The sequence below is a fragment of the Callionymus lyra genome, chromosome 4, assembly GCF_982586985.1.
Source record: "Callionymus lyra chromosome 4, fCalLyr1.hap1.1, whole genome shotgun sequence".
Classification (NCBI taxonomy): domain Eukaryota; kingdom Metazoa; phylum Chordata; class Actinopteri; order Syngnathiformes; family Callionymidae; genus Callionymus; species Callionymus lyra.
The window spans coordinates 7,410,638-7,423,766 of NC_141821.1; the positions used below are offsets into that span (position 1 = coordinate 7,410,638).

General features: G+C 44.0%; 1 long non-coding RNA gene and 11 other non-coding genes across 12 annotated transcripts; 10 read left to right on the top strand and 2 right to left on the bottom strand.

Moving 5' to 3' along the window:
• Positions 1 to 224: 224 nt before the first annotated feature.
• On the bottom strand, positions 225 to 296 carry trnad-guc (transfer RNA aspartic acid (anticodon GUC)). The gene has a single exon. It is a non-coding gene; the product is annotated as a tRNA-Asp (tRNA).
• Positions 297 to 472: 176 nt separating this feature from the next.
• trnar-acg (transfer RNA arginine (anticodon ACG)) lies at positions 473 to 545 on the top strand. Its single transcript has one exon. It is a non-coding gene; the product is annotated as a tRNA-Arg (tRNA).
• A 277-nt stretch (positions 546 to 822) lies between these two features.
• On the top strand, positions 823 to 895 carry trnak-cuu (transfer RNA lysine (anticodon CUU)). The gene has a single exon. It is a non-coding gene; the product is annotated as a tRNA-Lys (tRNA).
• Positions 896 to 1,697: 802 nt separating this feature from the next.
• Positions 1,698 to 1,770, top strand: trnar-acg (transfer RNA arginine (anticodon ACG)). The gene has a single exon. It is a non-coding gene; the product is annotated as a tRNA-Arg (tRNA).
• A 277-nt stretch (positions 1,771 to 2,047) lies between these two features.
• On the top strand, positions 2,048 to 2,120 carry trnak-cuu (transfer RNA lysine (anticodon CUU)). The gene has a single exon. It is a non-coding gene; the product is annotated as a tRNA-Lys (tRNA).
• An 802-nt stretch (positions 2,121 to 2,922) lies between these two features.
• Positions 2,923 to 2,995, top strand: trnar-acg (transfer RNA arginine (anticodon ACG)). Its single transcript has one exon. It is a non-coding gene; the product is annotated as a tRNA-Arg (tRNA).
• Positions 2,996 to 3,272: 277 nt separating this feature from the next.
• On the top strand, positions 3,273 to 3,345 carry trnak-cuu (transfer RNA lysine (anticodon CUU)). The gene has a single exon. It is a non-coding gene; the product is annotated as a tRNA-Lys (tRNA).
• Positions 3,346 to 3,899: 554 nt separating this feature from the next.
• trnad-guc (transfer RNA aspartic acid (anticodon GUC)) lies at positions 3,900 to 3,971 on the bottom strand. Its single transcript has one exon. It is a non-coding gene; the product is annotated as a tRNA-Asp (tRNA).
• Positions 3,972 to 5,373: 1,402 nt separating this feature from the next.
• Positions 5,374 to 5,446, top strand: trnar-acg (transfer RNA arginine (anticodon ACG)). Its single transcript has one exon. It is a non-coding gene; the product is annotated as a tRNA-Arg (tRNA).
• A 277-nt stretch (positions 5,447 to 5,723) lies between these two features.
• Positions 5,724 to 5,796, top strand: trnak-cuu (transfer RNA lysine (anticodon CUU)). The gene has a single exon. It is a non-coding gene; the product is annotated as a tRNA-Lys (tRNA).
• A 1,152-nt stretch (positions 5,797 to 6,948) lies between these two features.
• On the top strand, positions 6,949 to 7,021 carry trnak-cuu (transfer RNA lysine (anticodon CUU)). Its single transcript has one exon. It is a non-coding gene; the product is annotated as a tRNA-Lys (tRNA).
• A 2,970-nt stretch (positions 7,022 to 9,991) lies between these two features.
• Positions 9,992 to 11,258, top strand: LOC148081272 (uncharacterized). Its single transcript, XR_015710952.1, has 4 exons — positions 9,992 to 10,451; positions 10,518 to 10,604; positions 10,768 to 10,917; positions 11,126 to 11,258. It is a non-coding gene; the product is annotated as an uncharacterized LOC148081272 (long non-coding RNA).
• Positions 11,259 to 13,129: the final 1,871 nt, after the last annotated feature.

Consider the following 13,129-nt stretch of genomic DNA (forward strand, 5'->3'; position numbering starts at 1 on the left):
TGATAGCAAAAGGATGTGTCTCCTGTCAAGGTTCATGAACCTTGTGGACCATAATCTCTATGTTGAACTTCTTTGTATTGAGATGAGGATCTCAAAACAGGCTGGCAGAGTAGATACCACGACTTATGATGGTGGCCCGCACTAGTCGTTTATTCACTTGGGATAGTTCTCAATCTCCAAGAAGAGATGGCAGTTGTGAAGATTTGTAAAAACATGATAGAACCCTCCCCGTCGGGGAATCGAACCCCGGTCTTCCGCGTGACAGGCGGAGATACTGTCCACTATACTAACGAGGATTGGACTCTATTGTAAAGCACAGAAGTGCATCACAAAATCCGTCCTGGAATTATTTTCAGATGTGCCAAACCTAGCCTACCCAAGGACTTTCAGTGTAGAGGAAAAAGCAGTTTGCTGCTGCAATTAACTGCTTTGGGAGAAAGAAGACATGGACCAATAGAAAAACATTCTGGCAGGGCTAGTGGCGCAATGGATAACGCGTCTGACTACGGATCAGAAGATTCTAGGTTCAACTCCTGGCTAGCTCGTACTCTCCATATTTTATTTGTCACAATGGTTTTTACCAACTTGCTGCTCTATTGCCCAGCTAGCTCAAAAGAACATTTGTTAATTCCCTACTATGCACCTTTTTGGCCTTTAATAGCAAGCAACATTAAGAGGGCAAAATGTATACGTCCTGGAATTTTTGTAGTGGCTTTGAAATAGCCTGGCTAGCTCATACGGTAGCGCACCAGATTCTTATTATCAGGGTCTGTTCGAGCCCCATGTTGGCTGCTGTTTGAAACCTCCCTGGACTACCTTCCTGCCCGGCTAGCTCAGTCGGTAGAGCATGAGACTCTTAATCTCAGGGTCGTGGGTTCGAGCCCCACGTTGGGTGTAATTTTAACCCCACTGGACCCTTCAATTGTGCAAATGCCCTACGGGGGACTTTTTAGTGGATTACTTTGTCTTTGCGATTGGGAGCTTAAACTTAGGTGTCTCTGGATCCATGATAAAGAGGTTGGGTCCCCCTGTCAAAATGTCTATTCCTTCAATAGTTTTGATCTGCTTAAAACTGACTATCTAAAAATTGGCATGATTAGTTGCAAAGGTATAAAGACTAAAGGTTGCACCAAGATTTGAACTCAGATCATAAGATCCAGAGTGCTAACCATTACACCATGGAACCATTAGTTTAACAGGTAGGTTAGGAAGTAGCAAGTTCATTTGATAGCAAAAGGATGTGTCTCCTGTCAATGTTCATGAACCTTGTGGACCATAATCTCTATGTTGAACTTCTTTGTATTGAGATGAGGATCTCAAAACAGGCTGGCAGAGTAGATACCACGACTTATGATGGTAGCCCGCACTAGTCGTTTATTCACTTGGGATAGTTCTCAATCTCCAAGAAGAGATGGCAGTTGTGAAGATTTGTAAAAACATGATAGAACCCTCCCCGTCAGGGAATCGAACCCCGGTCTTCCGCGTGACAGGCGGAGATACTGTCCACTATACTAACGAGGATTGGACTCTATTGTAAAGCACAGAAGTGCATCACAAAATCCGTCCTGGAATTATTTTCAGATGTGCCAAACCTAGCCTACCCAAGGACTTTCAGTGTAGAGGAAAAAGCAGTTTGCTGCTGCAATTAACTGCTTTGGGAGAAAGAAGACATGGACCAATAGAAAAACATTCTGGCAGGGCTAGTGGCGCAATGGATAACGCGTCTGACTACGGATCAGAAGATTCTAGGTTCAACTCCTGGCTAGCTCGTACTCTCCATATTTTATTTGTCACAATGGTTTTTACCAACTTGCTGCTCTATTGCCCAGCTAGCTCAAAAGAACATTTGTTAATTCCCTACTATGCACCTTTTTGGCCTTTAATAGCAAGCAACATTAAGAGGGCAAAATGTATACGTCCTGAAATTTTTGTAGTGGCTTTGAAATAGCCTGGCTAGCTCATACGGTAGCGCACCAGATTCTTATTATCAGGGTCTGTTCGAGCCCCATGTTGGCTGCTGTTTGAAACCTCCCTGGACTACCTTCCTGCCCGGCTAGCTCAGTCGGTAGAGCATGAGACTCTTAATCTCAGGGTCGTGGGTTCGAGCCCCACGTTGGGTGTAATTTTAACCCCACTGGACCCTTCAATTGTGCAAATGCCCTACGGGGGACTTTTTAGTAGATTACTTTGTCTTTGCGATTGGGAGCTTAAACTTAGGTGTCTCTGGATCCATGATCAAGAGGTTGGGTCCCCCTGTCAAAATGTCTATTCCTTCAATAGTTTTGATCTGCTTAAAACTGACTATCTAAAAATTGGCATGATTAGTTGCAAAGGTATAAAGACTAAAGGTTGCACCAAGATTTGAACTCAGATCATAAGATCCAGAGTGCTAACCATTACACCATGGAACCATTAGTTTAACAGGTAGGTTAGGAAGTAGCAAGTTCATTTGATAGCAAAAGGATGTGTCTCCTGTCAAGGTTCATGAACCTTGTGGACCATAATCTCTATGTTGAACTTCTTTGTATTGAGATGAGGATCTCAAAACAGGCTGGCAGAGTAGATACCACGACTTATGATGGTGGCCGGCACTAGTCGTTTATTCACTTGGGATAGTTCTCAATCTCCAAGAAGAGATGGCAGTTGTGAAGATTTGTAAAAACATGATAGAACCCTCCCCGTCAGGGAATCGAACCCCGGTCTTCCGCGTGACAGGCGGAGATACTGTCCACTATACTAACGAGGATTGGACTCTATTGTAAAGCACAGAAGTGCATCACAAAATCCGTCCTGGAATTATTTTCAGATGTGCCAAACCTAGCCTACCCAAGGACTTTCAGTGTAGAGGAAAAAGCAGTTTGCTGCTGCAATTAACTGCTTTGGGAGAAAGAAGACATGGACCAATAGAAAAACATTCTGGCAGGGCTAGTGGCGCAATGGATAACGCGTCTGACTACGGATCAGAAGATTCTTGGTTCAACTCCTGGCTAGCTCGTACTCTCCATATTTTATTTGTCACAATGGTTTTTACCAACTTGCTGCTCTATTGCCCAGCTAGCTCAAAAGAACATTTGTTAATTCCCTACTATGCACCTTTTTGGCCTTTAATAGCAAGCAACATTAAGAGGGCAAAATGTATACGTCCTGGAATTTTTGTAGTGGCTTTGAAATAGCCTGGCTAGCTCATACGGTAGCGCACCAGATTCTTATTATCAGGGTCTGTTCGAGCCCCATGTTGGCTGCTGTTTGAAACCTCCCTGGACTACCTTCCTGCCCGGCTAGCTCAGTCGGTAGAGCATGAGATTCTTAATCTCAGGGTCGTGGGTTCGAGCCCCACGTTGGGCGTAATTTTAACCCCACTGGACCCTTCAATTGTGCAAATGCCCTACGGGGGACTTTTTAGTGGATTACTTTGTCTTTGCGATTGGGAGCTTAAACTTAGGTGTCTCTGGATCCATGATCAAGAGGTTGGGTCCCCCTGTCAAAATGTCTATTCCTTCAATAGTTTTGATCTGCTTAAAACTGACTATCTAAAAATTGGCATGATTAGTTGCAAAGGTATAAAGACTAAAGGTTGCACCAAGATTTGAACTCAGATCATAAGATCCAGAGTGCTAACCATTACACCATGGAACCATTAGTTTAACAGGTAGGTTAGGAAGTAGCAAGTTCATTTGATAGCAAAAGGATGTGTCTCCTGTCAAGGTTCATGAACCTTGTGGACCATAATCTCTATGTTGAACTTCTTTGTATTGAGATGAGGATCTCAAAACAGGCTGGCAGAGTAGATACCACGACTTATGATGGTGGCCCGCACTAGTCGTTTATTCACTTGGGATAGTTCTCAATCTCCAAGAAGAGATGGCAGTTGTGAAGATTTGTAAAAACATGATAGAACCCTCCCCGTCGGGGAATCGAACCCCGGTCTTCCGCGTGACAGGCGGAGATACTGTCCACTATACTAACGAGGATTGGACTCTATTGTAAAGCACAGAAGTGCATCACAAAATCCGTCCTGGAATTATTTTCAGATGTGCCAAACCTAGCCTACCCAAGGACTTTCAGTGTAGAAGAAAAAGCAGTTTGCTGCTGCAATTAACTGCTTTGGGAGAAAGAAGACATGGACCAATAGAAAAACATTCTGGCAGGGCTAGTGGCGCAATGGATAACGCGTCTGACTACGGATCAGAAGATTCTCGGTTCAACTCCTGGCTAGCTCGTACTCTCCATATTTTATTTGTCACAATGGTTTTTACCAACTTGCTGCTCTATTGCCCAGCTAGCTCAAAAGAACATTTGTTAATTCCCTACTATGCACCTTTTTGGCCTTTAATAGCAAGCAACATTAAGAGGGCAAAATGTATACGTCCTGGAATTTTTGTAGTGGCTTTGAAATAGCCTGGCTAGCTCATACGGTAGCGCACCAGATTCTTATTATCAGGGTCTGTTCGAGCCCCATGTTGGCTGCTGTTTGAAACCTCCCTGGACTACCTTCCTGCCCGGCTAGCTCAGTCGGTAGAGCATGAGACTCTTAATCTCAGGGTCGTGGGGTTCGAGCCCCACGTTGGGCGTAATTTTAACCCCACTGGACCCTTCAATTGTGCAAATGCCCTACGGGGGACTTTTTAGTGGATTACTTTGTCTTTGCGATTGGGAGCTTAAACTTAGGTGTCTCTGGATCCATGATCAAGAGGTTGGGTCCCCCTGTCAAAATGTCTATTCCTTCAATAGTTTTGATCTGCTTAAAACTGACTATCTAAAAATTGGCATGATTAGTTGCAAAGGTATAAAGACTAAAGGTTGCACCAAGATTTGAACTCAGATCATAAGATCCAGAGTGCTAACCATTACACCATGGAACCATTAGTTTAACAGGTAGGTTAGGAAGTAGCAAGTTCATTTGATAGCAAAAGGATGTGTCTCCTGTCAAGGTTCATGAACCTTGTGGACCATAATCTCTATGTTGAACTTCTTTGTATTGAGATGAGGATCTCAAAACAGGCTGGCAGAGTAGATACCACGACTTATGATGGTGGCCCGCACTAGTCGTTTATTCACTTGGGATAGTTCTCAATCTCCAAGAAGAGATGGCAGTTGTGAAGATTTGTAAAAACATGATAGAACCCTCCCCGTCAGGGAATCAAACCCCGGTCTTCCGCGTGACAGGCGGAGATACTGTCCACTATACTAACGAGGATTGGACTCTATTGTAAAGCACAGAAGTGCATCACAAAATCCGTCCTGGAATTATTTTCAGATGTGCCAAACCTAGCCTACCCAAGGACTTTCAGTGTAGAGGAAAAAGCAGTTTGCTGCTGCAATTAACTGCTTTGGGAGAAAGAAGACATGGACCAATAGAAAAACATTCTGGCAGGGCTAGTGGCGCAATGGATAACGCGTCTGACTACGGATCAGAAGATTCTTGGTTCAACTCCTGGCTAGCTCGTACTCTCCATATTTTATTTGTCACAATGGTTTTTACCAACTTGCTGCTCTATTGCCCAGCTAGCTCAAAAGAACATTTGTTAATTCCCTACTATGCACCTTTTTGGCCTTTAATAGCAAGCAACATTAAGAGGGCAAAATGTATACGTCCTGGAATTTTTGTAGTGGCTTTGAAATAGCCTGGCTAGCTCATACGGTAGCGCACCAGATTCTTATTATCAGGGTCTGTTCGAGCCCCATGTTGGCTGCTGTTTGAAACCTCCCTGGACTACCTTCCTGCCCGGCTAGCTCAGTCGGTAGAGCATGAGACTCTTAATCTCAGGGTCGTGGGTTCGAGCCCCACGTTGGGCGTAATTTTAACCCCACTGGACCCTTCAATTGTGCAAATGCCCTACGGGGGACTTTTTAGTGGATTACTTTGTCTTTGCGATTGGGAGCTTAAACTTAGGTGTCTCTGGATCCATGATCAAGAGGTTGGGTCCCCCTGTCAAAATGTCTATTCCTTCAATAGTTTTGATCTGCTTAAAACTGACTATCTAAAAATTGGCATGATTAGTTGCAAAGGTATAAAGACTAAAGGTTGCACCAAGATTTGAACTCAGATCATAAGATCCAGAGTGCTAACCATTACACCATGGAACCATTAGTTTAACAGGTAGGTTAGGAAGTAGCAAGTTCATTTGATAGCAAAAGGATGTGTCTCCTGTCAAGGTTCATGAACCTTGTGGACCATAATCTCTATGTTGAACTTCTTTGTATTGAGATGAGGATCTCAAAACAGGCTGGCAGAGTAGATACCACGACTTATGATGGTGGCCCGCACTAGTCGTTTATTCACTTGGGATAGTTCTCAATCTCCAAGAAGAGATGGCAGTTGTGAAGATTTGTAAAAACATGATAGAACCCTCCCCGTCTGGGAATCGAACCCCGGTCTTCCGCGTGACAGGCGGAGATACTGTCCACTATACTAACGAGGATTGGACTCTATTGTAAAGCACAGAAGTGCATCACAAAATCCGTCCTGGAATTATTTTCAGATGTGCCAAACCTAGCCTACCCAAGGACTTTCAGTGTAGAAGAAAAAGCAGTTTGCTGCTGCAATTAACTGCTTTGGGAGAAAGAAGACATGGACCAATAGAAAAACATTCTGGCAGGGCTAGTGGCGCAATGGATAACGCGTCTGACTACGGATCAGAAGATTCTCGGTTCAACTCCTGGCTAGCTCGTACTCTCCATATTTTATTTGTCACAATGGTTTTTACCAACTTGCTGCTCTATTGCCCAGCTAGCTCAAAAGAACATTTGTTAATTCCCTACTATGCACCTTTTTGGCCTTTAATAGCAAGCAACATTAAGAGGGCAAAATGTATACGTCCTGGAATTTTTGTAGTGGCTTTGAAATAGCCTGGCTAGCTCATACGGTAGCGCACCAGATTCTTATTATCAGGGTCTGTTCGAGCCCCATGTTGGCTGCTGTTTGAAACCTCCCTGGACTACCTTCCTGCCCGGCTAGCTCAGTCGGTAGAGCATGAGACTCTTAATCTCAGGGTCGTGGGTTCGAGCCCCACGTTGGGCGTAATTTTAACCCCACTGGACCCTTCAATTGTGCAAATGCCCTACGGGGGACTTTTTAGTGGATTACTTTGTCTTTGCGATTGGGAGCTTAGGTGTCTCTGGATCCATGATCAAGAGGTTGGGTCCCCCTGTCAAAATGTCTATTCCTTGAATAGTTTTGATCTGCTTAAAACTGACTATCTAAAAATTGGCATGATTAGTTGCAAAGGTATAAAGACTAAAGGTTGCACCAAGATTTGAACTCAGATCATAAGATCCAGAGTGCTAACCATTACACCATGGAACCATTAGCTTAACAGGTAGGTTAGGAAGTAGCAAGTTCATTTGATAGCAAAAGGATGTGTCTCCTGTCAAGGTTCATGAACCTTGTGGACCATAATCTCTATGTTGAACTTCTTTGTATTGAGATGAGGATCTCAAAACAGGCTGGCAGAGTAGATACCACGACTTATGATGGTGGCCCGCACTAGTCGTTTATTCACTTGGGATAGTTCTCAATCTCCAAGAAGAGATGGCAGTTGTGAAGATTTGTAAAAACATGATAGAACCCTCCCCGTCGGGGAATCGAACCCCGGTCTTCCGCGTGACAGGCGGAGATACTGTCCACTATACTAACGAGGATTGGACTCTATTGTAAAGCACAGAAGTGCATCACAAAATCCGTCCTGGAATTATTTTCAGATGTGCCAAACCTAGCCTACCCAAGGACTTTCAGTGTAGAGGAAAAAGCAGTTTGCTGCTGCAATTAACTGCTTTGGGAGAAAGAAGACATGGACCAATAGAAAAACATTCTGGCAGGGCTAGTGGCGCAATGGATAACGCGTCTGACTACGGATCAGAAGATTCTCGGTTCAACTCCTGGCTAGCTCGTACTCTCCATATTTTATTTGTCACAATGGTTTTTACCAACTTGCTGCTCTATTGCCCAGCTAGCTCAAAAGAACATTTGTTAATTCCCTACTATGCACCCTTTTGGCCTTTAATAGCAAGCAACATTAAGAGGGCAAAATGTATACGTCCTGGAATTTTTGTAGTGGCTGGCTAGCTCATACGGTAGCGCACCAGATTCTTATTATCAGGGTCTGTTCGAGCCCCATGTTGGCTGCTGTTTGAAACCTCCCTGGACTACCTTCCTGCCCGGCTAGCTCAGTCGGTAGAGCATGAGACTCTTAATCTCAGGGTCGTGGGTTTGAGCCCCACGTTGGGCGTAATTTTAACCCCACTGGACCCTTCAATTGTGCAAATGCCCTACGGGGGACTTTTTAGTGGATTACTTTGTCTTTGCGATTGGGAGCTTAAACTTAGGTGTCTCTGGATCCATGATCAAGAGGTTGGGTCCCCCTGTCAAAATGTCTATTCCTTCAATAGTTTTGATCTGCTTAAAACTGACTATCTAAAAATTGGCATGATTAGTTGCAAAGGTATAAAGACTAAAGGTTGCACCAAGATTTGAACTCAGATCATAAGATCCAGAGTGCTAACCATTACACCATGGAACCATTAGTTTAACAGGTAGGTTAGGAAGTAGCAAGTTCATTTGATAGCAAAAGGATGTGTCTCCTGTCAAGGTTCATGAACCTTGTGGACCATAATCTCTATGTTGAACTTCTTTGTATTGAGATGAGGATCTCAAAACAGGCTGGCAGAGTAGATACCACGACTTATGATGGTGGCCCGCACTAGTCGTTTATTCACTTGGGATAGTTCTCAATCTCCAAGAAGAGATGGCAGTTGTGAAGATTTGTAAAAACATGATAGAACCCTCCCCGTCGGGGAATCGAACCTCCGTGACAGGCGGAGATACTGTCCACTATACTAACGAGGATTGGACTCTATTGTAAAGCACAGAAGTGCATCACAAAATCCGTCCTGGAATTATTTTCAGATGTGCCAAACCTAGCCTACCCAAGGACTTTCAGTGTAGAGGAAAAAGCAGTTTGCTGCTGCAATTAACTGCTTTGGGAGAAAGAAGACATGGACCAATAGAAAAACATTCTGGCAGGGCTAGTGGCGCAATGGATAACGCGTCTGACTACGGATCAGAAGATTCTCGGTTCAACTCCTGGCTAGCTCGTACTCTCCATATTTTATTTGTCACAATGGTTTTTACCAACTTGCTGCTCTATTGCCCAGCTAGCTAAAAAGAACATTTGTTAATTCCCTACTATGCACCTTTTTGGCCTTTAATAGCAAGCAACATTAAGAGGGCAAAATGTATACGTCCTGGAATTTTTGTAGTGGCTTTGAAATAGCCTGGCTAGCTCATACGGTAGCGCACCAGATTCTTATTATCAGGGTCTGTTCGAGCCCCATGTTGGCTGCTGTTTGAAACCTCCCTGGACTACCTTCCTGCCCGGCTAGCTCTACCCATCGCACGTCCGACTGTCTTCTCTCGACCAATCGTGTAACAGAGTTCCTTTAAATGAAAAACCAATCATGAAGCAGAGGTGCTCTCAGCTCGACCAATCGTGTAACAGAGTTCCTTTAAGCGAAAACCAATCATGAAGCAGAGGGGGCTCGAGTGAGCCTGACCAATCACAGGCGCTAAACCCTCCCCCCCTGCGCGCGCATGAACTTGCTCATCTACCGACCCCCTCCCTCGCTACTTCATTTGCGTCACAAGGAGCGATTGCAGACTGTTACATTGAGAAGGTAAGTTTTTAATATTAAGGATTACTATCTAGCCATGTAAATAACATTTTATGTTTATTTTCTTGCATAAAATGTCGTGCATGCAACGCTAGTTATAACACACTACTTTTCAAAATATTTGTCACTACCCACGTTAGCTTTAATGTATGAATGAAATCCGCTTTAAATACATGTCAGTAATTTAACCAGAAAAATATTTCTAACTTTTATAACAAATAATCTATTTTTTGTCTGTGTTTTTGCCCGTCGAAGTAGGGCTTTGTTTCTTGTCTCCCGTTAATAACAATTACGCGCAGGGAGCAGTTATCTTACAAGAGTTTAATGATTTAAAGTCGAATAAAATTAAAAAATAAAATAAAATATTATGTTTAACATTTCCATGGTAAGAATAGGCATTGTGTTTTCGTTTTTCTACAGTTATTGGGGTGTTTTACAAACAGAATTTATTGTTTTTAAACAGAGTTTATTGTTTTTAAACAGAGTTTTACACGTTTTTAAACAGAGTTCTACACGTTTTACAAAGCATGCAGCCTTAGAAATTATAATATATTATAATTCACTTCTTTTTGCTTAATAAAAATGAGAAATTTGGGGATTTAATTTAACTTTATTACTTCCACAACAGATGAGTGCTAGACCAAAGTCCCACAAGCCCATGGGGGATGGTGAATGGATGGCCAGGTTGAAGGAAGGCCTTTGCCAATACAGGCGTCTGGCCCTCTGGAGCAGGCAACAGACCAGCTCCACGACAGCGGAAGTGGCATGACCTCTATCAGAAGGTAAAAAATTATACATTCGTAAATACTTATAAACTGTGAGTAAATAACGCCAAAATATCTCCTCAGATTGAGAAGTGCCCTTTGCAGACCCGTGGACAAACTGTCCTGTTCGGAGGATCCACTGCCTGCTCTTGTGGCTTTCACGCCTCTAAAGTAATCTTTTTATTCATATAACATAAACACATGAGATTACATTGTGAGCTGAACATCAGCATGACGGTCATGTGTCGAATATTAGTTACTCTCAGCATTATGTTATGTTATAACACTATAACATTGCTGTCCTAATGCTACATTATTGCTGTTGTCAATCCAGTCGGGCCCTGCAACAACAACATCGGTGTCCCATGCTACCACCTCAACAGCAGTAGCAGCTGGGACATCAAGAGAAGGAACCGGGCCCTCACAGACTGAGGCTTTGGCGACGCCACGGTCATTCTTGAGACCTCCTCCCAGTTTATCGATGGTGAATAATAGTCTTTTTTTATTTCATTGTGCTCTTATCATTATGGTCTTGAAGTCTAACAAATGTCAAACACCCATTCATAATAATATAGTTACACACCTATAATACATGCATCTGGTTTCTTTATCTCTGCCCACAGTTAGACACAACACTTGTGAAATTGTATGGAGCATCAATCATGATCTAATACATTTTTTTCTTTTTGTAGTTCACAAAGTCTCGCTTTGGAGGGTCCAAGTCAGCTCTACTAAAGCCTAATTTAGTGAGCCGCAGCCCAAGTCCTTCTCCTCCACCACCACCCAAGCTTCCTAGCTCTGCTCCACGCAGCCCTGCTCCACGCAGCCCTGCTCCACGCAGCCCTGCTCCACGCAGCCCTGCTCCACGCAGCCCTGCTCCACGCAGCCCTGCTCCACCCCGCCCTGCTCCACCCCGCCCTGCTCCACGCAGCCCTGCTCCACGCAGCCCTGCTCCACGCAGCCCTGCTCCACCCCGCCCTGCTCCACGCAGCCCTGCTCCACCCCGCCCTGCTCCACCCCGCCCTGCTCCACGCAGCCCTGCTCCACCCAGCCCTGCTCCACGCAGCCCTGCTCCACCCTGCCTTGCTCCACCCAGCCCTGCTCCACGCAGCCCTGCTCCACCCAGCCCTGCTCCACGCAGCCCTGCTCCACGCAGCCCTGCTCCACGCAGCCCTGCCTTTCCCCAACCAAGGATGCTCCTAGTGACACCATCCGCCCTTAGTGGGCCCTCTCTAGGAGTCTTCCTCTGTGCCTCTCCTGCACCTGTACATGCACCTGCTCCAGCTCCGGTTAGAAGGGTGAACCGCAAGGAGGAGCACAACAGCTGTAAAAAATGTGGGCAGTTTAGGACAAAGGAGACTGGGCACAGTCAGTATCAGGGGAAAATGTACTGCCCTTCGACTGAGACTGTTCCTAAAGAGAAGTGGCTTGAGGATATTAAAAAAATATATATAATATGTATTGTATATAAAATATTTGGTTTTTTTACTGGTTTTGGGTTGATGTGTAAATTTTTCTTGTGTGTTTTACTAAATTAAACATATATATATATTGAAACATCTGTTTGTGTTTTGCATGTTTCATCACATCACAAGAAAGAAAAGCAGAATATGTATCAACTTCCCTTAACATAACCAACATATTTTATTTAAATACAATGCCCATAGTTGATAAAAACTGTCAATAGCATAACAACGATCACTAAAAATGGGATAAATTCAGTTTCCTGAATATTTCCCTTTCCCCTCTTTTTTTCCTCTTTTTTCCTCTTTTTTCTTCTTTTTTCTTCCTCCCCCTTCTCCCCTCTTCTCTTCCTTCTTCCCCCCCCTTAACAGACTAACGTGCGCCAGCTTTGGCGCAGTCGGTAGAGCATGAGACTCTTAATCTCAGGGTCGTGGGTTCGAGCCCCACGTTGGGTGTAATTTTAACCCCACTGGACCCTTCAATTGTGCAAATGCCCTACGGGGGACTTTTTAGTGGATTACTTTGTCTTTGCGATTGGGAGCTTAAACTTAGGTGTCTCTGGATCCATGATCAAGAGGTTGGGTCCCCCTGTCAAAATGTCTATTCCTTCAATAGTTTTGATCTGCTTAAAACTGACTATCTAAAAATTGGCATGATTAGTTGCAAAGGTATAAAGACTAAAGGTTGCACCAAGATTTGAACTCAGATCATAAGATCCAGAGTGCTAACCATTACACCATGGAACCATTAGTTTAACAGGTAGGTTAGAGGTAGCAAGTTCATTTGATAGCAAAAGGATGTGTCTCCTGTCAAGGTTCATGAACCTTGTGGACCATAATCTCTATGTTGAACTTCTTTGTATTGAGATGAGGATCTCAAAACAGGCTGGCAGAGTAGATACCACGACTTATGATGGTGGCCCGCACTAGTCGTTTATTCACTTGGGATAGTTCTCAATCTCCAAGAAGAGATGGCAGTTGTGAAGATTTGTAAAAGCATGATAGAACCCTCCCCGTCGGGGAATCGAACCCCGGTCTTCCGCGTGACAGGCGGAGATACTGTCCACTATACTAACGAGGATTGGACTCTATTGTAAAGCACAGAAGTGCATCACAAAATCCGTCCTGGAATTATTTTCAGATGTGCCAAACCTAGCCTACCCAAGGACTTTCAGTGTAGAGGAAAAAGCAGTTTGCTGCTGCAATTAACTGCTTTGGGAGAAAGAAGACATG